The sequence below is a fragment of the Rhinopithecus roxellana genome, chromosome 9 (genome assembly GCF_007565055.1).
Source record: "Rhinopithecus roxellana isolate Shanxi Qingling chromosome 9, ASM756505v1, whole genome shotgun sequence".
In the NCBI taxonomy this organism is placed as follows: Eukaryota; Metazoa; Chordata; class Mammalia; order Primates; family Cercopithecidae; genus Rhinopithecus; species Rhinopithecus roxellana.
Window position 1 is genome coordinate 87,223,445 of NC_044557.1, and position 25,490 is coordinate 87,248,934.

A 25,490-nucleotide genomic window follows, 5' to 3' on the forward strand; every position below is an offset into this window, starting at 1 on the left:
AAAGGAGAAAGTTAGAAACACAGATGAATAACTTGCTCGAGGCATGAACATGATTTACAGCCATGCCTGGGCTAGAGTCCCAAACGTGACTGAGTGTCAGGTCCATCCTAACTCCACCCTTCCCCCAACTCTTGCTGTGATACCCCTTTGTTACTTCTTTGATACTCCTTGATACTTTGGTACTTCTTGATACTTAATCCTTTGATACTTCTTGCACCTGGGTCAACCTGTGCTCTGCACTTCTTACTCTTCCTGCCTCAGTTATACCCTTTGTCCTATTGGTTGCAACTTTTTTTGTGGAGAGGATCTTGCCAAAACCCCATAAATACTGGCATGGGGCATAGGTAAAGCTCCAGTTGAGCCAATGGGAACCTAGAAACCAAGTTAGAACCCACCACTATTATCTAGTGCCTGCTGGGTTTTAGCCCTTAGATACAGTTTTAAATACATCATCTCACACAACCCTGGGATATAGTCATGCATTGCAGACTGATAATTGAGAGTGATATTTCGATAGTTAACTATAGTAGTTTTCCAACTTACTTTTTAAAAGTATAACTTTGTTCCCCTGAATGAACCCTTATGTGGATACGTGTGCCTGCACCTCAGTAACTCACGCACTTACAGTTCATTTGTAGGTAACCTACCCAGCAATTGCTCACTCTGTGCAGGGTGAGTAACCCTTATTAGAAATGCCTGGGATAAGACAAAGTTTTGGATTTTGGAGGTTTTCAGATTTTGAAATATGTGCAATATACTTAACAGTTGAGAATTCCGAATCTGGAAACCCAAAATCCAAAATGCCTAGACTAACGAGCCTTTCCTTTGAGCGTCATGTCAGCACTCAAAAAGGAGGGAAAATCAGTTCACTAACAGAAAATCATAATATAATTGTGATTTCAGACAGATAGAGGAGGAGGGGAGATGCAGGGTGTTAGAAAAACACAGGAAAGGGAATCTATTGCCGTCTTACTGCTGGGAAGAAATAAGAGGAGCTGTGGTGACTTCAAGGAGGAGAAGACACTGAGCTGAATGAAACTTACAGCAGGAGGAGGAAGAGATTCATGGCAATAGCCCTGTGAGGAATGAGGGAATAAGGAAGAGAAATCAGACTTCAGAGTGAGCACAGTACTTCTGCTTACTTCCTTTAGAAACATATTTTAATTTTACATATGAAAATTGTCAAATTTAAAAAAGGAAGAGTCATTAAGAAAATTAAAAAATAAGTTACAGGTTGAAATAAAGTATTTGCAAAACTTATACTTGATAAAGACTTTTATCTAAAATATGCAGAGAACTCTTAAAACTAAAAAAATAGGCAAACAGACACCCAAACTGCAAAAGACCTGAACAGACACTTTTCCAAAGATAAAATACAGGTGACAAATAAGCATATGAAAACGATGTCAAATATTATTTGTAATCAGAGAATTGCAAAGTGAAACAATAATGAGATGTCACTACATACATATTTTAATGGCTAAAATCCAAAAAATTACAATATCAAATGTTGACAAGGAATCAGAACAGAAAGTCCTCTTATTCTTGGTTGCTAGAAATGCAAAATGGTGGGAACCGCCATCTTCCAGTAATTCGCCAAAATGACGAACACAAAGGGAAAGAGGAGAGGCACCCGATATATGTTCTCTAGGCCTTTTAGAAAACATGGAGTTGTTCCTTTGGTCACGTATATGCGAATCTATAAGAAAGGTGATATTGTAGACATCAAGGGAATGGGTACTGTTCAAAAAGGAATGCCCCACAAGTGTTACCATGGCAAAACTGGGAGAGTCTACAACGTTACCCAGCATGCTGTTGGCATTGTTGTAAACAAACAAGTTAAGGGCAAGATTCTTGCCAAGAGAATTAATGTGCGTATTGAGCACATTAAGCACTCTAAGAGCCGAGATAGCTTCCTGAAACGCGTGAAGGAAAATGATCAGAAAAAGAAAGAAGCCAAAGAGAAAGGTACCTGGGTTCAGCTGAAGCGCCAGCCTGCTCCACCCAGAGAAGCACACTTTGTGAGGACCAATGGGAAGGAGCCTGAGCTGCTGGAACCTATTCCCTATGAATTCATGGCATAATAGGTGTTAAAATAAATAAATAAATAAAAGACCTCTGGGCTGAAAAAAAAAAAAAAAAAAGGAAATGCAAAATGGTGCAGCCATTTTGGAAGACATTTGGCAGTAAAATACAATGTTACCATATAATCCAGCAATTGTGCTCCTAGTTATTTTCCCACATGAGTTCAACACTTACATCCACATAAAAACTTACACACAGAGGTTTATGGCAGATTTATTCATAAATTGCCAAATACTGGAGACAATTAAGATATCTTTTCATAGGCAAATAGATTGGCAAACTGTGGTACATCCCTAAAATGGAGTATTATATGGAAATAATAGGAACGAGCTATCAGGCCTCAAGACAACATGAAGTAACCTTAAATACTTACGGGTAAGTGAAAGGAGCCAGCTTGAAAAGACCCCCATCCTGTATGACTCCAAATGCCCTACTCTCATACCTTTTAGTACATTTTAATGATGCATTTTGTTTTTGCATCATAGTATAGTTATTTACATTCATAAGGGTTTTAGCCTGCTTTTTATAACATTTTGTTCAGTGAAATATATTGAAGAAACAGCCATGATATTTTTCAGCTATTCCCATCAAGAACTGAAGCCCAGAACTGTCACCAATGCCCAGTCAAAGATTGGACAGTGAGCACGAACATGTTTAGACAATCATTTCCAGTCATGAAGAAAATCAGCTGGTTTTAATGATTAGCCCACATTGGAGAACGTAATGAAGAAATGTAATGAAAATAGACATTTATGTGAGTGTTCTGCATCCAGTGGTTAACAAAGCTGGAGGGTTCCTGGGGCCATGATCTCAGCCCTTTGTAAAGTGGCGTATCTTGCTGCACACTGGACATGTGGTGCTGGCTAGAAATCAGCATTCCCAGTTTTAAACAGTAAAAAATACAGGAAAACTAGTGAATACATGGAGTATGCACCTGCAGGGGCCATTGAAAATAATATGCTAAGAATAGATAAGGCTCAAGGACAGTATCTCTAGCTAGTTGCACTTTCAATGAACTCCAGTAGTCAAGGACAGTATCTCTAGTTGAACTTTTAATGAACTCTAGTAGGCGCCAAGAAGGCAGACAAATAAGAAAGAGCTTAGAGACAAGGAACTAAGCAGAAGGTTATATCTGGGTGCAGAAAGTTCGTTTTGCATTGTGTTATTTTTGCTGACGTGGGATTTATGGAGTATAAATAAAGTGAGGCGGAGGCTCTAGGCGCGGCCGCCATGTTCTCTGTTTGTCTTTGTCTCTTGTGTCTGTTCATTCTCCACCACCCCAGGCACGGTCCCCAATAGCACCATTGCACCATAAGTTCAAATTACACAGATTTTAAAAATAAAGACACACTGCCTTCACCTCTTTGCTGCCATGTCCATGGATTAGAGAAGAGTGTGTGCATTCTCCCTAAATATGGCCAAATACCTGTGCCCATGCTGTCATGTGCTTTCTGTTCTGACTCACCAGGGGGACTAAGGCAAACACCCCATTGGTTAGCAGGCAGTGGTGCAGAGGGCTGGTGGAGGTCTGCCAGCAGTAGACAGACTGGTGGCAAGAGGCCTTCTGGGTGAGCAAACTTGGCTCGTTAACAAAGCCAAGAGGATTGCTATTCCGAGTGCGTTCCATGGACACTATGCATGAGAATCACGGATATAATTTCACCCAAATTTCACCTTGAATTGTAATAATCCCTACGTGTCAAGGGTGAGACCAGGTGGAGGTAACTGAATCACGAGGGTGGTTTCCTGCATCCTGTTCTTAAGGTAGTGAGTAAGTGACATGAGATCTGATGGTTGTATAAATGGGAGTTCTTCTGTATAAGCTCTCTTGCCTGCTGCCATGTAAGATGTGACTTTGCTCCTCATTTGCCTTCAGCCATGATTGTGAGGCCTCCCCAGCCATGTGGAATGGTGAGTCTGTTAAACTTCTTTCCTTTATAAATTACATAGTCTCAGGTATGTCCTTATAGCAGCATGAGGACAGACTAGTACAATCACCCCGTAGAGTTCAGCGGCAGTAGGAGGTCTATCCCCAAAGGCTGGAATCAGGAGGTCTGAGACGAGGCCTGGGAATCAGCATGCCTGTCAAGCACTCAGTTACAATACACACATGACGTTTGAGACCAACCACTCTGTCACAGGTTGTATAGGGAGGCTGTTCTGACTCAGCATATAACAGGCTCACTTGCCATGGTAGTAAATCCCTTTCTCCACCTTTCCCCCATACTAACCCAGCTCCTAGCACAGGAAGGGCTGTTTTGTGGGGTTGGGGGGAAGGCGTATTGAGAATATGAGTATAAATGAAGTAGCTCAGTAGCTCCACAATGCAGTGCTGTGCCCTGTCTAACACTGGAGAGAGTGGGATTATATTCACCCCTCCTCCTCCTTCTGTGCTAGATCAGAGCAGTAAGGCATCTGAGGCTCCCTTAACAAAGTTCCACAAACTGGGTGGCTTAAAATCACAGAACCTTATTGACCCACAGGTCTGGAAACCAGGATCTGAAATCAAGGCATTTGCAGGGCATGCTTCCTCTGAAGGCTGTAAGGGAGACTCTGTTCCATGTTTCGTCTTAGCTCAATCGCTGGAGCTCCCTGGCTTGTACATGAAGATGTAGTTCCAGTTTCTGTCTCTGTCATCACATGATGCTTTCCTTCCTGTGTCTCTGTGTCTTTTTTCTTCTTCTCCCAAGGACACCCATCATATTGGATGAAGGCTCACCCTAATTCAATATGACCTCATCTCAACTTGATCATGGCCACTAAGACCTCTTTCTCAAATGAGGTCACACTCACAGATACGGGGGTGAAGACTTCGACATACCTTCCTGAAGGACACATGCAACCCAAAACAGCATCCAAAACGTGACGATAAGAACACATTGTCACAGGTCACCCCCCTGGTCAGCAACAAAAATGATGAACCGGAAGATGAAATTTCCCTGTGGGGTGCCTGGATTACTTCTAGTTCTCTTCATGTGGTATTTAGAAGGAGGCCCTATACATTTAGATTCGCAATGCCTTTGAGGTTCACGGTTAAGCATGACATATGGAATTTCTCTGGGATCTGGGTATACCTAGGCTAGAAAAGGAGTGAATTTTTTTACCCCAAGCTGTTGAAAGGGGTTCCACTGCTTGCACCATTTGCTTAATTTAATTGCATTACAATCCTAAAAGATTTTATTTCAAATGTTTTTCAGAATCCAAGCCTAGATGGACCCTTTACAGGGCACAATACATTTCTGCATTTTGTAGTAATAAGTGGGTTAAAAACTAATTACTGAAGCACTCCATGGGAAGAATACAGCATGCATTAAACAAGAGACATTTTTGGAATCCTGACTATGCTTGGAACACAGGAGCAGATGGACACCGGAAAAACTCTGCCACCTGGTCAGTTCCACAGAACTTCGTAAAAGGTCTTCTAGGTCATTTCTGAAGATGATTTTCTGACTTTTGGGGCAGAATTCATCCAGCAAATTAGCCGGCTGCAGATGCACCCTGAGGGCTGCAGTTGGCTGGATTCCTGCTGAAGAGACGTTGGCACGGGCACATCGTTTTTGCCACTGGCAGCAAGATCTGGCTTTGCATGCTGATGATGCTGTTGCCAAACACTTAATAGGTTTCAAATAATTTCTCCATCAATAATCCCATCTGTAATAAACATTTCACTTATTTTTCTTTATTGTAGGGCCATCTGTCTGCCTTGTATCTTTACTGGACAAATTAGAGATTTCAATCCTCATCTCAGTATAGGAGTTCCTGGTACAAAATCTACATCTCTATTGACAAGTTGTATAACCTTGGGCATGTTAATTAATCTTTCTCTGAATCAGGCTCCTTTGGTGTGAAATGGGGCTGATAAATTTGATAAGATAATTAAGTAAGATAACTCATGAAAAGCACTGACCCAAGACCTGCCCCACAGTGAGTGTATAATGAATGAACACTTTCGTTGATATGGTGGAACCCCATGATACCCAAATCAGGATATAATGAAATTGGCAATAGGCTTCTATCTTCCATAGCAGTCTCATCCCTGTCATTTCACTAACTCTCGAATAAAGCTATCTTACTTTTTTTGTAATTATATTTGTTGATCTCACAGGGGCTTCACTGTAATGTAGTACTGGTGCAATATTTGAATGGGATAATATGCTTGGGTATAGATGCAGAAATTGACAAGCCAAATAGCTAAAATTTGGCTTTATGATTGGTGATGCTTTTGTTTTTAAAATCAACACCCTGATACCTATACAGCAGTCATTATTCCAATATCAGTATATTTGAATGATATTATCTAACAACACAATTCTCCAGTATTCTCCTTGTAGTGGATAAAATGATACTTCATCCAGATTCTTTCCTCAAGGCTAATGCACCCATCCCACAGGGGCTAGCAATATTGGTTGCTGAAGATCATTGACATGCCCCTCACTGGGCCTGCTGCTTAACAGCAGAGAACTGCCCCACCCTAAGGGGACACCCCCATCCAGGAGGTGGCTGAGGCTAATGTCTGACTATACATGGATACAAATGCCTCCACTGAGAGGCCATCCCAGAGCCAGAGCTCTCCATAATTGGCTGAAACCTCAGCTGCAACTACACTGCCAGTCAGCTTTCTCTCCATATCTTACCATCGCATTTCTTACTGTTGTACATACTGTGAGTAATTCCTAATAAACATCCTGCCTGTGATTTTCTATCTTAGATTTGTTTCAGAGGACTTTCTTTTAAGACTTTCATTTTGATATTCTGAAGATGTCACTGGTCCTTTCAGGGGGTGATGTTATTCTAAACATCCCTGCTGAGCAGTTTGTAGCCAGCACCCTAGAGGATTTAGTGAGACATGTTTGTGTTAAAGGATTGCTGATAAAACCCACAGAAATCCAATTGTCTGCCACGTGGGCAAAGTTCTAATGGCCTGATGTTCTGGGAGCATGTAAGGATATTCCTTTACAGAGATATACAGCTTGCTGCAGTTTGTACCCTGCAACCAAGAAAGATATCAATGCTGGATAACTCTCTGGATTTTGATGGTAACATATACCACATTTGATGTTGTAATACACTTACTCATACGTAAATATAGGTAACTCATAAGATTTTAAGTTTTGTCCAGGGCCTGTAGCCAGAAAGGGCTCTCAGCAGATCTGCGCATGGTGCAAACTTGGCTGCTGCTTCAGCCTTACGTGCCAGTAAATCTGACAGTACTGGAAGTGTCTACGGCACAGCAATGTGTCTAGGAAGCCCCCATTGGTGAATCTCAGGAGAGACTTTCAGGGTTTTTGAGTAAAGCCATGACTTCTTTTGGACAGTGATTCCCCTTTTGACTAGCACCTTCTGGTTGACGGGATCCTGATCCATGCTGAATGTCCAATCTAGGACAAGTGACTCTGCAACCTCAATCTGCTATCACCAGCTGAGTGTTACCTGAAAAACGGCCTTTTGGTTAAACAATAGTGATCTGTGAGATCAGGCCAAAGCCAATCCGTGAGGCATGGTTAACCTACATGAGAAGGTGGTTCACGTTCCCTCCCCTGTGCTTCACCACTTTCCCAACAACTCACACCTGTAGCCTCATGTGCAGCTCTGTGATGTCAGTGAACATAACTGAAAAGAATCAAGGGTCTGCTTCAAAGTTGGGTGTGAAAAAAAGAAATCCTTCCTGTTTATAACATCTAGATGAAGTCTTGGGACCTTGGCAGGTTATCTTGGCCTTATTTGGTCTTTCTCTCCTCTGCATTCCTGTAACATTTTGAATCTGCAGCACCTCCACCCCCATTAAATTCTTTCTCCTAGAAGTGTGTTGCTGTCACAAGAAGAGAAGGGTTACTGCAAGACAGTCCCATGCAGGGCAGGCCCTGTAGGACTACTTCATGAGGTGGAGTGATCTGAAGTGGGAAGAATTGGGGTACTATTTTCATATGTCCATTTTGCAATGGAAAAGACATAGCCTATACTGATTACAAATTGGCCTCTTGGAGACTATGGGGAAAAAAAAATCCTGAAAGTTAGGTGGCATATTTAAAAAAGACATGTGGATGAGCATCTTCAAAAGGGCACAGTGAATGAAGACATTTATGAAAAAACTAAATGATCATGAAAGGGAATAATATATGGGGTAAACTCAAGAATCAGGTGGACAAGATGAGAATGTGGATTTCGGTCAGCGTATTTTCTTGGCAAGGCTGGCTCTTGCTTCATGCATCTGTGCACATAGGATCTATAGCATCAATTATGGAGATTGTGCATGGACTCTACAACTTGGAGATGCTTCACCAAGCTGAACAGGACACTGCTACCAACAAATATTAATAATGCCTTTGTTAGAGTCTAATGCTAAGCACTCACTTTCTAGGGTAACCATGCATTCAAATTTTACCCAAGATTGGTGGTTTATACTTCTTGACCTTTTGGCCCATTAGACACTTCCTTTCTTCTCAAAAAATGCCCTACTTTGGATTATAAATCATGATCACTCTATAGATATTGCACTGTTTCCATGTGGAATCATCCTGTCACCAGATAGATAGGTATAGGATATCTTTTCTTTCTACAGTGGAGTGGGCAACAATTTATTTTCATGGAAATGGGTATGTATTCTAGATACCGATTTGTTTGCCCTGCAGAAAATATTTTGAATAGAACTATCATTAAGTGACTTAAGAAGTTCCATGGTCTTTCACCATGGTATCCCAGTTGGCAATGACACTAGCCAAGGACATCAATTTGCTGTGGAGGATAACTTGTAATGAGCTAAAATGTACAAGTTAATTTATTTTTTCCATGTGCCTCAAAACAAAATCACTGGCTTGATGAAAAGAGGGAATGGGGTTCTGAGATTCAGGGCACAGTTTTGAGGTAGCATCCTGTGAGGTTGGGGTGCTGTACCACAAAATAAAGTATATGCCTTAAACCAACGGCAATTTTTATCAGCTAGGGCCCAGACAGGAGACAGAAACCACACAGTATCTTGAAAGTGCAAAGTTTAACGTAAATAATTATTAACCATAACAGGGGATTAGCCACAGGGGGCAAAAACAAATAGAAAAAAGAATACAGTGATGGCAGATATGTAAAGCAGACAGCAGCACTAAGGCTGAGGCAGAGCACCCAGGGGAGGTACAAATCTGTAAGAACCCCATTCCCTGACTGGGGCTTAGACCTTGACCTCATTGGAAAGGATGCAGCCAAAGTCCACCAAATGACAGAAAAGTTCGTGGAGCTGTCACGCTGGTGGGGCTCACTGGAAATCTTCTTCTGGGATACTGGGAAGAACTGTCCACAGTGGGTAACCATACCACAGCAATCACTGAGAAGCCACTTTTCTGGCATTTGGGGAAGCTGCCCATGGGAAGATGCTGCCCTCGTGAACTTGTGGAGAAGCTTTCCTTTTTGGTGCCACAGAAGCCTGAGACTTGTAATTCACAGGGCAGATGCTCCCAGGTGTTGCACTGGGGAGACACCCTGGAGCAGGTTGGGCAAAACTCCCTATGAGATGGTATAGCAGGCTAATGGCTACCATGTGCTGCCAGGGCCTAGGAAGAGGGGCATTCTGGAACTGGGAATCTAAGCCCCATCCACCGGCAGTATCCCTTTAGGACTACATACAGACAAAGCTTTGTACTGTGCCTACTGACAAACTCAATCTATCTATAGGGTATATTTCCATCACCAAAGAACAGGCAATGAAGTATGGGTTTGGAGCAGAAAGGTGATAAGTTGATAACCAGCATAGTCCTCTCATATGACTACTCAGCTTCCATTGTCACCCCTATCCACACATTTTGACTTCTATCTAACAATGAAACAACTTTAAAAAATTTTTTGTTTATGTATTTATTTTTAAGACGGAGTCTCACTCTGTTGCCAGACTGGTGTGCGGCGGCGCAATATCAGCTCACTGCAACCTCCGCCTCCTGGATTCAAGTGATTCTCCTGCCTCAGCCTCCTGAGTAGTTGAGACTACAGATGCCTGCCACCACACCTGGCTAATTTTTGTATTTTTACTAGAGACGTTTCACAATGTTGGCCAGGATGGTCTCGATCTCTTGACTTCGTGATCCACCCGCCTCGACCTCCCAAAGTGCTGGGATTACAGGCATGAGCCACCGGGCCCGGCCCTGAACCAACTTTATATTTCCACCAGGCAAGATACAGATATCCTTCTTACAAGTACAGACATTTTCACATACTATTGGGAGTGTCAGGATGCGCACTCCCAATAGTGATTGCACCCATAACTGGCCAAATTAATTACTCCTCAAAGACAGACAGTGCCCCACGTATTTTCTGTTACCAGTTGATTCCACAGTCACAAGCCCATTGGTGCACTTCTTTGTTGTGGAATTATTTTCTTTCTTCATCATACACAACGTTGTCTGGAATTCATGATGCTGAATAAGGCATTCTGTGAATTCACAGACGCTGCTGCTAGCAGAAGCAGTACAGACAGAGAAGGAAAATCTACATCTAAAATTGTACTTATTTTGGTGAAAGGAAATCTCGCTTCTATTAAGGAAGAGGACCAATGTAATCAACCTGTTACCAGGTGTCTAGATGGTCCCCCCCTTAGAAATAGTGTCGTATTAGGGTTTCATTAATGGTCTTTTCTTCTGGTAGATTAGGGACTCAGTATTGCATTAGCCAAGTCACCCTAGATTTGGAAAGTCCAGGGTTGCACTAACTGAACTCACTGGGAAACTGTCTTTTGAGATGCCAGAGAAAGCCACCCATGGGGAGATACCAAGCCATGGAGGACCCCAGGAAGCTACTTTCTGGGGTGACATGGTAATTTGCCCACTGGTGGAATTCACTGGAAATCTCCCTCCTAGGGTTCCAGAGGAAGCCATGCAAAGGGAAGTGCTTCACCATAGAACCCATATAGAAGCTGCTTCCAGGGGGTGGTGTGCTGTGGGGAGTCACCTCTGGGAAGGTGTGGCATGCTGTGCTGACTGCTGCATTCTGCAGGTGTCTGAGGCCTACTGTACTGTCGTTCCTCCTGTACTGTCCCTTCAGCACCCTGTGGTGACAAAGCTTAACACTGTGTCAGTTGCAAAGGAGAATGCTTACAGAGTCTACCTCCATTATCACAGAGCAGGCAATACAGAGTGAGGTTGGAGATGAGACACAGTAAACCATGATGGTCACATCATTCTACAGCATGCTCTTCCCCATAAGCACATGCGCGTGTCAAAGACAAAGGAGTGAAAAAAGGAGTAGTCTATCTCTGTTATTCCTGAGAGTTTTGTTTCCCATACATGCAACCTTATGCTTGGTTGGTTTAGATGCCCAAGGGATGACTACTATAATCGGAATTTGCAGTAAAACTTTCATTAAATAAGAATCTGAAACTCCTTCCTAAGCATTTATTCCCCCTATGATATTATATCACCAGGAGGAAAGGAGGGGCGCTGTGCTTGCTGGGGTGATTGGCTGTGATTATCAAGGGAAATTCTGTTAATAAAACACCATTGTCAAGAGACAAACATGTCAAGAAAGACAATGTGTGAAATCCAAGGATTGCACTTTGCTATCTCTTAGAAATCTCATTCCCCAAAATATCAGTCAACAGAAAATTGTGGCAATACAATAAAGAAAGATCCACTAAGGATATGAATCTCATGTCAATCAAGCCCTCAGCCACAGCACCAAGAAGAAATTCCAACTAACTGAGAGGCTACCTGAGGGGCTGGGGAAGATGAAATGAGTGGTCATAGAAGAAGGCTATGGTTTGTTAAATCATTCCTTCCTAATAGCTACATAAGCGGTAATCAGAATGCATGTTTTGTTAATTCATTTAACCCCCTTTCTTCTCCCCATTACTTCATGTAAAAATCACTGGTGATGCCAATATTTTAAGCTCCAGGTAGGAATTGAACTGTATTGATATTCTCTACATCTCTCACTGTATTAGTCCATTCTCATGCTGCTATAAAGAAATACCCAAGAATGGGTAATTTATAAAGGAAATAGGTTTAATTGACTCACAGATCCGCATTGCTGGGGTGGCCTCAGGAAACTTACAATCATGGTCAAAGGAGAAGCAGGCACATCTTACATGGTGGCAGGCAAGAGAGAGAGACAGAAGGAGAGAGAGAGGGAGAGAGTGTCAGACACTTATAAAACCATCAGATCGCATGAGAACTCACTATCATGAGAATACATGGGGGAACTTGCCCCCATGATCCAATCACCTCTCACCAGGTCCCTCCTCCTGATATGTGGGGATTATGGGGATTACAATTTGAGATGAGATTTGGATGGGAACACAGAGCCAAACCATATCACTCACCTTCAAAAACATTGTAGTTATCTGTTAAATAAGTGGAGTTTGAAATTACCTGGATATAATATGTTAGCGTGAAGATCATATGTGAACCTGAAGCAACTGTAAGAGGTTCTACGGGCAGTGCCTGGTTTATGGGCCATACCTGTTGCCCACAGGACACAGAGTCACCCTGCTACTTACTACTCCATGGCCTAGAACAAGTCAGCTTCTCTGAACCTTAGTTTTCCCATCTGTGAAACAAGTAAAGATGATAACTCAATTCTTGGAATTATTATAAGGCACACATGATATAAAGTCTATAAAAATTGGAAAATATTCAAATAGTATAAAATTATAAGTAGTTATTAATTTTTTATTGTCTTAAAAAATTATTATGCTCTAGATGGCTAACAGAAAGGTCTTATAAAATTCTCACCTTGGTGTGTGTGTAAAACAGTTCTAATAAGAAAAAAACAAAGAAAACAAAAAAGAAAAACTAAACAAAACTGATGAACAGTAGTTGTTGACAGAAGAGATCATGCCCTTAGTGTAAATATCTAGAAATATGCCCTAATATCCCCCATCCGAGTAGTGTAAATATCCAGCAATATGCCCTGATCTCCCCCATCAGAGCTTATCAGAGGCTTCTTAAAGCATTTTGGCCTGCCAGAGACCCTTCTTTTATGTTTAGCTGTTTCAAAAGATCCAGGTAGCAGTTTGAAGTACATTCTAGAGCTAAAGCAGAGCTTCCTTTAGTGCATGACCTCCTGAAAACTTGTAGCCTGAGTTACCCAGGAAACTGACCTGAACAGCATTTTCAACTATGGTTTGTGGTTATCTCCAAAGTCAAAAAAGACCCAAGGAACATTGTGTCCTCTTTTGCACAGTGGCACAAGGTGAAGGTGAAACAAGTTCTCTCTGTATTTAGGAGGCTTATTCCAGTTTGTATTATACTCTGGATTCCCAGAAACGTCATTAATGTAGTACAGTACTTGTCCTGCTGAAAGATGGTTGTAAGCCAAAATCTGACTGTTCTAATCCCAACTGCCCAATGATATCCAGTGATATTTTGGTGCCCAGCATTAGTGATAGTTCAGAGCTTGTGCCTAAGATAGTATTGGAATTTCCCTTTTACTGGTGCAATTACCCTGGTCAGTAGCCACAGGGTTTTTGGCAATTAGGTGTTTTAAAGAATATATAATTATTGGTTTTAGCAATCTTTAATTTTATTAACAAATTTGAAAATATATTTCTCCATAATTTTATAATCTTGTCCATCCATCTAAATCTCCGAATCTACTGCTGTACACACACTTTAAATTACTAACTTAAAAAATTGCGGGTTTTTTTGGTTTACAGATATGGTCTCACACTGTCACCCATGCTGGAGTGCAGTGGCATGATCATTGCTCACTGCAGCCTCGACCTCTGGGTTCAAGCAATCCTTCTGCCTCGCCCTCCCAAGCAGCTGAGATTGCAGGCATGAACCATCATGCCCAGCTAATTTTTAAAAATTTATTTTTTTAGGTACAGGATCTTACTATGCTGCTTAGTCTGGTTTAGAATTCCTGGGCTCAAGTGATCCTCCTGCCTCAGACTCCCAAAGGTCTGGGATTACAGGTGTGAGCTAGTGCACCTGACCCTAAATTACTAGTTTGATTTAATGTTTTTAATTTCAATCTTTTCCTCTGAAACCTGGAAGTATTTTGCATATTTGTTGACCATATTATTCATTTTAGTATTTGAGTCTACACAATTTTACGACTCTCGGTTTTTTTTTTGTTGTTGTTGTTCCCAGGGTGACTCTTCTCTTCCATGTAGCTTACCTTTCTACATCATTCTGTTGACTTTTTGTCCTAGATTTTTCTTATGTCATGGTTTTCTGCTCCAGTTTACAGAGGCTCTGCCTCCTTGTATATTTTGAAAAGTCAAACTGTTTAATTCTCATTGAAATGCAATCATATTTCATAGATGAAATATTGTTCTTTTTAGTCAGCATTGAATCATGTGATTTCTTTTCCAGATTGTATTTTTGCCAGTAGACAGTACGAGTGCTTCTCCTGGCATAATAAAGTGGTAGTCAGAAACTCTTCTCAGAGCTGCATGGGGATGTCACCTTGATGTGTTTCTAGCTGGTACGACCACAGGGAGCTGTCCAGGGTACTGAATGTGTTTTCTTTTTTTAAATCTCTGGCCTCCTTGTATATTGCATCTTCATGGAATTTATAAACCAATATCTAAATGATGCTATATGAGCTTATTGCTACTGTAGACACATTGTCCCCCAGCCTCTCTCAGTGGAAATATATGTATATGTATGCATGTGAACATGAACACACACACGCCCCTTTAAATCTAATTGCTTTTATCTCTGTCTCTCTATCTAGCTATCATCTATCTGTCTATCTATCTAATAAAACAGGATATGAACAGCATATAGTCTCTTTACATAGTTCTACCTTCTTCCTTGTCAGAAAAAGCTAGCTCCCCTTTCCAATATATTGACTTATATGTTCAAACTCCTGTATGACCATCTACACCCACTTTATCCTGCTCCAATCCTGGATCTTGCAGACTGCTATTTCTGGTCACCACTGGGCAAGACTTGAATCCTGGTTTGGATTCTATCCTATGGGCTATTTACTTTGGTCCAACCAATTGCTTTTCATCTAAATGAACTGAGCAAGGAAGGGAGGAATGGAGGGAGGGAGGAAGGCAAGGAGAGATGGAGCAAAGGAATGAAAGTTGGTCTTTTAAGATGTTAACTAATCTTCAAAACCCAGCTCAGGGAAACCTTCCCTAGTCATTGTTGCTTTTGCTAATATCAGCAAGATCTTCCTCTATTGAGATCTCCAAATATTCACTGTCTACTGTATGAGATTTAGTACTTCTTGATGCATCTTAAATCACTGCTGTAGAAAATTAACTTGTATAGAATACCTACCTGTGTCAGGCTCTGTATTGGTGTTTTGAAATGTGATTTTTTTCGTTCTACATCTCTAATCTTCAAAAATACCCATAAATTGTAAACATTCATAATTTTTAAAGCAGAACCTGAATCCTCATTTCACAGATGAAGAAACTTGAATGACTTGCCCAAATATACATGGTTTTAACAGGTAAGATAGAACAGATTATGCAACAACAACTTGAAAACTTGCTATATCTACAAAGGTATTAATACAATTCTCACTCATACCACTTGTTCTTTGCAAATCAACTGAAGCTATTCCTCATGTCATTTTCGTCGGGACCTGGGTAGACGGAGCAATGTCTGGAACATTGTGACAGAGGAGGAGGACAATGCAGACAAATGGTTGCTGGCTCCTAAAGCGTTTGCCCAGGATTTACACAGTTTCCTAACATTTAGTCAAAGAAAGGGGTGTGGCCAAGTCTGATGTCCACAGGGTTGGGAAGTATAATTATTCTTCCAAGGGAAACAATACATATTTTTGAACAATATCACAATGAATCAAAATGGTAAATAAAATCTGGCATTTGAAATCAAGTATTTTTTTCTTTCTCTGCTTTTAATCAATGTGTATTTCATTATTTGATATTTATTTTTGTTATTTTTTAAATGTATACATGCCAACTATGAATGCTAACTAGACTGAAACAGTTTAAGTACAGGTTCTATGTTATTCTACTCTACAAATCTTTCCTAAATACTATTGTCAATACCAGTTATTTCCTTCTCTGGCTTCTTATTCTTTAAGATCTATGATCCTTGCCTCTGTTGCCCTGAGTTCTGCAGTGAAACTCGAACATTATTCCATAGAACAAATACCCATCATCCCGGATCCATTGTCATTCTCCATATGCTATTTTTTTGTAGTCCAGCTCTACGTACATACAAATATACACACAAGGTATAAAAATTTAATTACTTTCCCATTTTTCTTTGAATGAAGACTAAAATCCTTGCCATAGCCTACCAGGCCCTGAGCGATCTGGTGCTCTCCATTTCTCCAGCCTCATACAATGCCTCCCCTGCTCAGCACCAGGGTCCCTGGACCTCAGTTCTGTACACTTGCTAGGCTCTCCTCATCACAGGGCCTCTGCATGGGATCCCCAATGCCTATTATGGCTTCTTCCCATATTCACCACCATCCATTCTCATAGCCTCCTATATTCTGCTTCCTAACACTTAGACTAGGTGAGGTTTTATGATGATTTTCTGACCTTCTGTTTACTGCCACCCCAACTACATTGTCAGTTCAGTGTGGGCGACATCATGCCTATTTTTTCTCACCTTCTCATCGCCAAAGTCCAGCACAGTGTCTGTCATGGTGTAGGCTGAAGTTAACACTTACTGGATGAGTTAATAAAGCCATTGCTGATTGCTGCTGTGAAGATACATTCTACCATTTCTGAGACCCTGCTGATATCAGAACCGTTTATTTTAGACTACTGTGTTAGGCAGAGAAGTGGCCTCCCAAAGATGCCCCAGTCATAATGCACAGAACGTGTGGCTATGTCACCTTACATGCAAAAGAGTCTTGGGAGATGAGATTAAATTAAGGAACTTGAGATGAGGAGATTGTCCTGACATCACCATGAGTCTAATGTAATCAAAATTCTCCTTCTAAGAGAAAGAGAGGGGCAAGTGAGTGGGAGAGATTTGAATATGGCACATTGTCGGTTTTGAAAATGGAGGAAGGGACCATGAACCAAGGGACTCAGGTAGCCTTCAGGCACAAAAAAAAGGAGAGGAAACAAATTATTTCTTAAAGCTTTCAGAAGGAACACAATGCTGACAACACCTTGATTTTAACCCAGTGAAACCCACTTCTGATTTCTGACCTTCAAAAACAGTAAGAAAATACATTTGTGTTATAAGTCCCTAACTCTGCAGTAATTTCCCACAGCAGCAACAGATATTTAATACCTCTATTTTGGATTTTTTTTTCTTCTGATGACCCGCACTAGGGTTCAAACTCTACAGAGCTAGAGTCCGTATTTTTGGTGCCCATCTTTATAGCCAGCACGTGGTTGCATCCCAGTCAAACGGACCTCTCCAATGGTTAGTTCACACTTGGAGGTTTTACTCTTATTTATCTTACAGGAGGCCTTTAGGCTTTGTGGTAGAAAGAGAAGTGATCTTGAGAGATCCTCTTTGTTTTTCTTTATTTCGTATTAATCTGTGAAAACAATCAAGGAAAAACCAATTCAGCTTACATGTGATCTTCTAGACATGCCATTGTTTCTTTCTTTCTTTTCTCTTCCTTTTTTTTTTTTTTTTTTTGACAGAGTCTCACTCTTCTACCCAGGCTGGAGTGTGGTGGCATGATCTTGGCTCACTGCAACCTCTACCTTCTGGGCTGAAGCGATTCTCCTGCCTCAGCCTCCCAAGTAGCTTGGATTACAGGCATGCACCACCATACCCAGCTAATTTTTGTATTTTTTGTAGAGGTGGGGTGCCATGTTGGCCAGGCTGGTCTCAAACTCCTGACCTCAGGTGATCCACCCACCTCCACCTCCCACAGTGCTGGGATTACGGGTGTGAGTCACCGCACCCACCCAACACGCCACTGTTTCTGTGATAGTTAATGCCTATAATGCCTGCCACCTTCCACACTTCCACGCCTTCCACACTTACCATTGCCACCAGATTTAGAAGTGCTTTTCTCTGCTCATGCATTGTAACTCATCCAAGCAAGTTTCCAGGAAATCTCAAGGCCACAATCAAGGTTGCATTTAAAGTATTTACTGAAGACTGCAGGGAGTGAGCTCACCAAGGAAGCTGGAGGACTATGAGATATTGGTGTACCTGAAGAGACTCCGTAATAGTTACTCAAATTCCCTGTCATGAATAACTGTCTCCTAATAGGGTAGTAAAAATTATAATGGAAACATAAAATGCTTATAAGTGTGAGCTGAGGAAAAAAATCTCAGCTCATTCTGGGTAAAGAGGGACCCATTTTTCATCTCTGCTTTCCTACTCATTATCTTATGTCTCACAAATTCAATAATCTCAAAGTCGGATTTTCCCATCATATTAAGGACCCATCAATGAATTATGGCCTTGCATTACTCAAGGATTATGTGTAATCAAGATTTGCTTATTAAAGAAAAAGAAATGATGAAGCAGCTTTGACCTTTAAACTCTTTGAGTCTTGTTTCAAATTTGGGTTTGTATTCATCTATAAGGGAGATTTTGGCGTTGAAATAAACTGAAATTTAAGCAAGCTGCTTCTTCTGATTGACAGTTCACACATGTTCCTCCGCTGAATGCCTTCATGTCCTCCTTCTGCCCTAACACGGTAGACTCCATGAAGCCCTGGCTAACGTGTCATGTCCTCAGAGAGAAGCCCAGTGGGGATGTGGAAGAAGCAAAAATGTTCATTAAGCTGGCTTCTGCTGTAATCCTGGAACTCTGTTCATTAAACTTTCACTCGGGGACAATATTGCTCTTTATGCTTTCATAAAGAATATTATTCTGTATTATTTTGTATTATCCTCACAGTAATCTTGCAAATAAATCATTTTTTCCATCAATTTTAAACATGAGAACTTGAAGCTTATAAAGATGAGGGAACTTATCCAAAGTAACTGCTGATTAAAGTAGCTTGAAGCCAAGCAAAACACTGCTGATCTAATTCAAGTCTTTCATTTTCCCAATAGGAAGACTAAAGACAAAAGAAAAAAAGTGAAATTTCTTCCAATTTGCTCCACAAGTCAGGATCAAAGGAATTATTAGAATGCAAACCTTTGGGCTTGATCATCAGTATATTTTTCAATACCTATGTCAAAGAATATAGGTGTCATCTCATTCCTCTGTGACTGTGTAATTGAGAATACTGAGGTACACAAAGTGTAAGTAGAAACACAAATACAAATAGATTTGGTTTCCCATAACTGAATTATAATACCAATAATCAATTCTAACATTTGGTTAAACTGAATAATCCTGGATTCTGTCTAATGTTATTGACTTACTGAGAAACAAAAAACACCCCATTATACATCCATCCCCTTCATATTTATTTTAATGTATTTTCAGATTTTGGAAAAATAACACACATAACAAAAAGTAAATTCATCTCTTTATTACATACCCTAGCCTCAATTTTGTAGCCAGATAAAATTTCTATTAATAACTTATTGTGTATTCTTCTAGATACCATATTTTTGAATTTATAAATACACACACACACACACACACACAGAAGCTATTGGTATTTTAAAATATAAGTGATACATAATACACATACATTCTATGAGCTGTTTCTTACTATATTAAGTCATGCCACAAAGAGAATGCATTAAAGACTTACCTACCGTAAGGTTTATCACCGAAATAATTTAAAGCCCCTCATTAAAAGAAAGGTCTAGTGAGTTTGCTATTCTTTACATTGATAATAATATCTTGGACTTATCTACTCAGGCTTCATGACCAAAATAAAGATTTGTGAAATCAGAAGACTAAGGTTTGAATCTTTCTGTGTCTGCCAACACTAGGCAAGTTCCTGAGATTCAACTTCCTTTTCTGTAACCCAGAAATGGTAATAGTTAGACCACTGGCACTTCTGCAAGAGATAAATGAAATACTGCATAGAAAGTTCCCGGCACAAAGTAGGATACATTATGTACTAAAAACTCCTTTATTTCCCTCACATATTAGGTTTTCTCCTTCCTATCAGACCATGAAACACAGGGAACAATGTCATTCCCCCTTTCATATCTCTTTAGATGACCTAGAATGAGCCTTGATGTATCCAATTCCAGCTCCTATCTTTCCGAATGACTCCCAACTCCAATGGTCATGCAACACATCAGAACCTACAATCCATCAGCATTACCAGCTTCGCACCATCCCTCACCCTCACGGAGCCCTCTGCCCAGTGTACCCAGTTTAGTTTCCATGCACAATTGTTATAATCACTCCCTCGCATCAACCTCCCAATTTCTTCATCCTTTCTTTCTTCTTATTTGTTTTGAGGAAAAGCATCGAATTTAGTGAAGTCCAAATTTCTGTTACTCTGCGTTTGCATACATGCAGCTGAAAGTGACTGAGGGGGAAACATTGCTACACATAACTATGATGATTAGTTACAACTTAAATTCCTGACCATGGGCTTCAAGTGGGCCACAGGACACCCCAAATGGCATCATTTTTCTTTCTACTCACTCTATCATTTGCACAGACATTACATCAAATCGTCTTATCTTTTCTCATACTATATACATCCACTTCATTCATCTTTACCCTTACATCCTTTTGCACCAAGAAAACAGAAGAAACCAAAAGAGCAATTCAACACATTCACACTGCCTGCTACCAGAATCTGTAGCCACAGGCTATGGTATTTCTTCTGTCGCCATGTTTGTCTCAGTTCAACCTTCCATTTGTGGTCATGATCCCTTCCATTCTTTTCCACCCATGGATATTGCTCTGGCATTTCTACTCCTTTAATCTTATATGATTATTTTTTCTTATTCCACTAGATTACTGCTATCAGTATACGCAAACATGCCCTTATTTTTAGCCCTTATTTTTAGCCCTTAAAATACACATTCTTGATCTTATTCCTTCTCAGTGACCACCCCATTTTCTGTTCCCATACATTGAAAATATCCTCTTTAAAAGTGTCTGTACACTCATTGTCACCATTTCCCCTATGCCCATTCTTTAAACTCAATTCAATAAGGTTTTCATTGTCACTTTCCACCAAACTTCTTCTTTCAAGATCATCAAGGACTGGCATGACTAATAATCATGTCCTAATGCATACTTTATTTTATCTTTTAAGAGTACTTGACCTGTGGCCGGGCACGGTGGCTCAAGCCTGTAATCCCAGCACTTTGGGAGGCCGAGACGGGCGGATCACGAGGTCAGGAGATCGAGACCATCCTGGCTAACACGGTGAAACCCCGTCTCTACTAAAAATACAAAAAACTAGCTGGGCGAGGTGGCGGGCGCCTGTAGTCCCAGCAACTCGGGAGGCTGAGGCAGGAGAATGGCGTAAACCCGGGAGGCGGAGCTTGCAGTGAGCTGAGATCCGGCCACTGCACTCCAGCTCGGGCGACAGAGCAAGACTCCGTCTCAAAAAAAAAAAAAAGTACTTGACCTGTTCATCCTCTCTACTCCTTGAACATATTCTATACTGAGCTTTGAGGTGCTACACATCCACTGTCTTCCTGCAGCACACATCATTGCCTTTCTCTTAACTATTTCTCAGCCCCCTTTTCTATATTATTCTCATTCTGCAACTTCCAAACACCAGAGTGCGCCAGTTATCAGTCTTACGGTCTCTTCCTTTCTCTATACCCACTCCCTGTGTTATCTTGTCACCAGGCTTCACATACTACATAACACTGGCAAATCCCAAATTTTATCTCCAAACCGTTATTTATTTATTTCCAGACCAGACCTCTCTCCTTAATGCTAGCCTTCTGTATATAATGACCCACTCAAAACTTCCAGTTGCACATCTGGTTTACTCAAGTATCACAAGTCTAAATCTGAACTCCCCATCTCTACCCTAAATATTAGCTTTCCAGGTTTACCCTATGTCAGTTAACACCAACTCCAATTTTCTAGTTACTCAGACCAATAACATTGGGATCATTCTAAATTGTGTTATTTTCATGATACACCATGTCCCATAAAACAGCAAATTCTGTTAGTGCTACCTTGAGAATACATCCAGAATCTGACCACGTCTTACTCTACTGCTGCTCACCTGGTACAGGCCCCACCATCTCCTCCATATGTCATTACAATGGGATCCTGTCTACTCTTTTTTCTTTAGTCCTTGCATCTTATTTTCTACTCTCATGAGTTACCAGAGTGATCCTGATAAAAAATCAAAAACAATATTATTAACATGTTCAAATTCTCCAATGTTCTATGTAAAAATCAAAGTACTTTCAATGGTTTAAGATCATCATAAGAAATAATGGGTTTTCAAAATTCCAGTAGAAGACATTTTTCTAACTGAGAGAAAGAAAGCTTTATGTAAAAAATGAGCATTTGGGTTCCTCTCTTTGGATAGTATATTTTGGAGAGTCATGGATATTGAAAAGTATGAGAATTCAGATTAGAAGATACAGTGCATTTTTATTTGCAGAGTAACAGTGTGGGAGGATGCCTAGATAATCCCCCTCATCACCTACTAATCTACACACCCACTGCAACATTTGCAGTTTGGAAGCCTAGTGTCTATTGCCAGGAATACTATAATAGCCTCTCAACCACTCAGGCCATAACCAAGGCTCAAAATCCTGGTGTCATGCAGTGTTTACACACTCTGAAATTCAGCTAGCATCCTTGGTAGTAGAATTCACTGCATTTGAGGGCCAAAGGGTAAGGTGAGCCAAAGTGAAGGAGGAGCTGAAGATGACTTCTGGTTTCTGACATTCCAACATTTCAGTCCATCATTTTAGAAAACAACTTTCAAACACAAAATATTATCCAAGAAAAAGCATGACTAGGTATGTACCTAGCACTTGTAATTCACAATATATTTTTAATATGAAACTCATGTGTCATGCAGTAGAGAATCCAGAACTTTGCTCCAGTCAAGATATATTACACCTGTCACTATCTTCCCATCTTTAAAGAGTATCACCCTGTCATGGAAGATTAGACTCACAGGTAGAACATGTTCCCTTGGAAAATAATTAAGGCTACTACTTCATTCCCCATTCTTTTCTGTAGTACCACAATTTTTTCTTTTCAGTAAGCATTTTGAGGAGATGCAAGAAGAGAGATACCTGTCTCAAAAAATAGTACCATTCCTAAAATTAGTGAAAATTAATTTAGAAAATGTCTACATCAAAATATTCACCTAAATTTCAACATAATACTTGAAAAATAGGTCTTTTTTATATACCTTAAAATTCAGTTGTTATTTCTCTTTTATGAATTAATCATATTTTATTTTATTTGAATCATCTTGTCTTTATTTTTACATCTTTATTGGGATGTAATTGATATACAAGAAAACTGTACATATGTAATGTATACAATTTGATGAGTTTGGACATATGCATATGCCCAAGATACCATCACTACAATCAAGGTAATAAATATATCCATTATCTCCAAAATTTTCCCTGGTGTCTCTTTGCTTTCTTATAGTAAGAACAGTTAACTTGAGATCTACCCTCTTAACAAAGTTTGAAGGGCACAGCACCATGATGTTAACTATAGGCACTAGGTTGTACAACTGATGCCTAGAATATATTCATCTTATATAACTGTAACTTTATACACTCCCCGTTTATCCTTCCTCCCAAACCCTGTCAGCCACCAGTCTATTTTCTGCTTCTATAAGTTTGACAATTTTAGATACCTTATATAATAGAAATTACACAGTATTTGTTTTTCTGTGACTGACTTATTTCACTTAGCATAATGTCTTTCAGGTCTATCCATCCTGTCACAAATGTTAAGATCTTCCTTTATCCTTAAGTAGTAAGATTTCCTTCTATTTAAAGGCTAAATAACATTCCTACACACACACACACATACACACACACATATTAACATATACACATACACATATAACACAACACTTTATTTATCCATTAGTGTTTGTCAATAGAGATTTGAGTTATTTTCATATCTTGGCTTTTGTGAATAATGCAATGTGCATGGGAGTGCAGGTCTCTCTTTAAGACCCTGATGTCAATTCTTTTGGTTATGTACCCAGAAATGGGATTCTGGGTAATACTGTAATTGTATTTTTACTTTTTTGAGGAACCTCCATACTGTTTTCCACAGTGCTACTACCCTACTACTGTAGGGTTTAATGCATTTTGCAACACTAATGTAATAAAGAAGAAAAATGTGTAAAAATTCCATTAGGGTGGAGAATCAATTGACAAAATACCTACTTATAATTTTTAAAAATAGAAAATTAGTAATAGAATGAAATGATATTCAAAATCATGCACAACATCATACCTAATAGCACATAACATTTTAAAAGCTTTATGACTGAGATGGGAAATGAGATAGGAATGTTTAATATCCCCTCTTACATTCAATTTTTCATACCCAAAAGTCATGAAAAATACATAATTAAGATTAAAATAGTAATAAATGAAATAGTCATTATTTATAAACAATGCGATTGTATAAATAGAAAATTCAAAATTACCTACAAAGCAGTGATTAAGATTGTAAGTATGAATATAAAAATCTGCTAAATGTTATATATAAGCACACTATACTAGAAAACTGAAATTTAAAAGTGAGTTTCCTGAAGAGGGGGGCGGAGCAAGATGGCCGAATAGGAACAGCTCCAGTCTCCAACTCTCAGCGTGAGCGACACAGAAGACCGGTGATTTCTGCATTTTCAACTGAGGTACTGGGGTCATCTCACTAGGGAGTGGCGGACAATTGGTGCTGGTCAGCTGCTGCAGCCTGACCAGCGAGAGCTGAAGCAGGGCGAGGCATCGCCTCACCTGGGAAGTGCAAGGGGGAAGGGAATCCCTTTTCCTAGCCAGGGGAACTGAGACACACAACACCTGGAAAATCGGGTAACTCCCACCCCAATACCGCCCTTTAAGCAAACAGGCACACCAGAAGAATATATCCCTCACCTGGCCGGGAGGGTCCCACACCCACGGAGCCTCCCTCATTCTTAACACAGCAGTCTGCGGCGATCTAACCGCAAGGCAGCAGCGAGGCTGGGGGAGGGGTGCCCGCCATTGCTGAGGCTTAAGTAGGTAAACAAAGCCGCTGGGAAGCTCGAACTGGGTGGAGCTCACAGCAGCTCAAGGAAACCTGCCTGTCTCGATAGACTCCACCTCTGGGGGCAGGGCTCAGCTAAAAAAACAACAGGGGAAGCAGCAAAGGCCTGAGCAGACGTGAATGACTCTGTCTGACAGCTTTGAAGAGAGCAGTGGATCTCCCAACACGGAGGTTGAGATCTGAGAACGGACAGACTGCCTGCTCAAGTGGGTCACTGACCCCTGAGTAGCCTAACTGGGAGACATCCCCCACTAGGGGCAGTCTGACACCCCACACCTCACAGGGTGGAGTACACCCCTGAGAGGAAGCTTCCAAAGGAAGAATCAGACAGGTACACTCGCTGTTCAGCAATATTCTCTCTTCTGCAACCTCTGCTGCTGATACCCAGGCAAACAGGGTCTGGAGTGGACCTCAAGCAATCTCCAA

The 25,490-nt window shown here is 40.6% G+C and overlaps 1 pseudogene across 1 annotated transcript; it reads left to right on the forward strand.

Annotated features, from left to right (window-relative positions):
* The first annotated feature begins 1,572 nt into the window (after positions 1-1,572).
* On the forward strand, positions 1,573-2,096 carry LOC104663362 (annotated as a pseudogene). Its single transcript, XR_748128.2, has one exon. The product of XR_748128.2 is annotated as a 60S ribosomal protein L21 pseudogene (transcript).
* Positions 2,097-25,490: the final 23,394 nt, after the last annotated feature.